The sequence below is a fragment of the Morone saxatilis genome, unplaced genomic scaffold, assembly GCF_004916995.1.
Source record: "Morone saxatilis isolate NCDOM2014 unplaced genomic scaffold, NCSU_SB_2.0 Contig2, whole genome shotgun sequence".
Taxonomy (NCBI): Eukaryota; Metazoa; Chordata; class Actinopteri; family Moronidae; genus Morone; species Morone saxatilis.
The window spans coordinates 1,226,881-1,229,750 of record NW_023339762.1 but is presented as its reverse complement, the minus strand read 5'-3'; positions in this window follow the sequence as shown (position 1 = coordinate 1,229,750).

Below are 2,870 nucleotides of genomic sequence, written 5' to 3'. Positions count from 1 at the left end.
GTGGCACAGCACCTGAAAAGATACCTCAGGGAACTTAATGAGGAAAAGCTTGGGAGATTTTTGAGGTTCTTCACTGGTTGTATCTGGTGATATTGAGGTTGAGTTCACAGTTCAGACCAGTTTCACAAGAAGGCCAATTGGACATACATGTGGGATGCTCTTATAACTGTCTGACAGCTATGATCATTTCCCTGACTTCCGCAGTGAGTTCAATTCCATTCTACAGAGCAACGTCTGTGTAATGGACATTGTGTAGTCAGGAGTTATGATATCAAGGGTTGCAGTCTGAATGCTTTCATTTTTAAATTGAGTGAAACAGTTATTCTCACAAACACATACATTCATTAAAGGGATTACCATGTTCTTCATATAAACACACACATAAAGCCGCACACATGCTTGTTTAATAGAAAAGGTTGTTCTATGACAATTACTGTTCACTATCTCGATTATAGAGAAACTGAGTGAATGTTCAAGCTATAGTGCATACATTTTACAGATGAATGAATGTCTGTTACATTCAAGCCCTTGTCAAACGAGTTCACATAATGCCTGTCACCACTAGGTAAATCTCTCTGTATTTCACAATATACAGAGTTTTTAAACCTGGTGTCTGGGTAGATATTCCCGCCACTGCTGGGAGAAAACTCTGCATACTGTGAAATACAGAGAGATTTACCTAGTGGTGATAGGCATTATGTGAACTTGTTTGGTAAGTGCTTGAATGTAACAGACATCCATTTATCTGTAAAAGTTACACACTAGCTTTCAGTTATGATGAACTTGTTCAAATGTTAATGGTTGAAGCATTGAAGCATGAACATTTCATTCATGGTCAAGGATTAGAAGAAGTTTTCAAAGACAGTGTGTTTTCTTTGAGTCATTTGCAAATTCCTTGTGTAATGAAGTTTTATAATCAATGGCCATTTTTGTACACTTCAAAAATTTGTAATAAATTTTTTTGAGATTAATGATTAAAGTCATCTGAGAAAGATTTGAAATGTTTATTGTGTAGCAGTGGGCTTTAACTACATACAGTACTTTCACTCAGACACAGTACTTACTCAAATACAAATTTGAGGTACTTGTACATTAAATGAGAATTTCCATTACATGCTACTTTTTTCTTCAAATCTACGTCAAACCAGAGGGAAATATTGTTTCACAACTCACAGGGGTATTTTTATGCATTATGAGCACTTTTACATTTTATACTTGAAGTTTTTTTTTCTGATGATGCATGCTTTTACTTAAGTGATATTTTCAAATAATTACTTTCACTTGGAGAATTGTCACAGTTGGGTTATACTACTTTTACAAAAGTAAAGGTTGTGAATACTTCTTCCACCTCTTACTTAGGCAGATCCACCGAGGCAAGGTAATTGCTAATGTTACAGCAATTTAAAGATTTTCAAGTATCTCATTTCTTAGTAGTGAATACAGTTCTGCTGCAGCATATGCATCCAAAGGAGCATCCCAGCCATTTTCATCAATAAGATGAATGCAAAGCTCAAAAACAGTTTCATCACAGGGGTACTGCCCTTTTGGGGTGCACTCCTCCTTGCAAACAGCTATTTTCTCCTCCAGAACAGGCTGGAGTTTGTCCTCTGCTGCATACAGCTGTGGCATGCTGAACATGAGAACAGGGCGTCCTCCAGGCATCCCATGGGCAGGCCTTGTTCTTATTTGGTGTGTATTCCATGTTCTTACAGCCTCATCCAGTTCATCCTGCATGACAATAAATATTCAATTAAAATGGTTGCTGTCAACAGGACCACATAGACACTAAAAAGGATAGTGATAGTTTAACAATCTCTAGACTGATATGAAATGGAAAAGCCAGCCTTGGGTTTCTGGACTTTTACATCAGCAAAATGTTTGAAGACACTGCTACTGGGAATTGATATGGGATTATTTCCACCTGTTGAAAGTAAACTCTGCGTGCACACACCTAAATAGTGTGATGGGCCTCTAACTGTGCAGGCAGAGATTATCTGACATGCACTGCAGCTGATAAGACCGGTGTATACACGTTGCCATGACAACAAAAGACAATTTTGATTTTCAGCTAGCTTAGTCTGCGGATTCTCTATAACTGAATGTTTGTCATTTTGATTCATAAACAGTATACCGTAAATAATCATGCCTTTTATTTAGCAATTACCTGGAAAAGGTTGAGGAAGCAGAACTGCATCAGGTTTTTGTCCAAGAAGTCACCTGTGAAATATCCATCATCTCTGAGGGTTTTAAAAATGTCCATCCAAAATTGCACACTGTTTACACAAGACCCCCCACCATGACTCTATCCGTTGATTGGCCGTGCTGCATCCATAAATTAATCTTCCTTCTCCCGCATAATGGTCCTGGTGATTCCTCAGGAGGAACAGCTGCATTTCTCTGACATGCCCATTTTCCGTACCTGGGTCGGCTCGCGCCTGCTGTGGACGGCCTCCAATGCGTGTCACTGTGTTTATGAAGTAGTCCGGGATTACTTTTGGGTCACTGTTAGTGTGATATGCTTCCATCCACATTATGTGACGACTAAATCCGTCAATGCCGCCATTAATTGCAATGCCATACGGTTTCAGCTTATCATAGGAATCCATATGCCACAGGGCGTTGGGCCCCCTGCTGTTGTACTGCCAACGTCGGAGACGCCGTGCTCACCGTAGTTCCACTCCCTCTGGATCCAAAATCTTGATGATCATCCTCATTGTTTCCTTAGAAACAACAAAACAAAACCTCCTCTCACGCAGATGTAACCACCGATAGCCTTGCAGTTGACCACTACCAGACAGCTCCTCTTCCACAAAAGAAGCTATTTCTTTTCTGTGTGGTTCTTTCTTAGACAGTCGTTTGCACAATTGTTT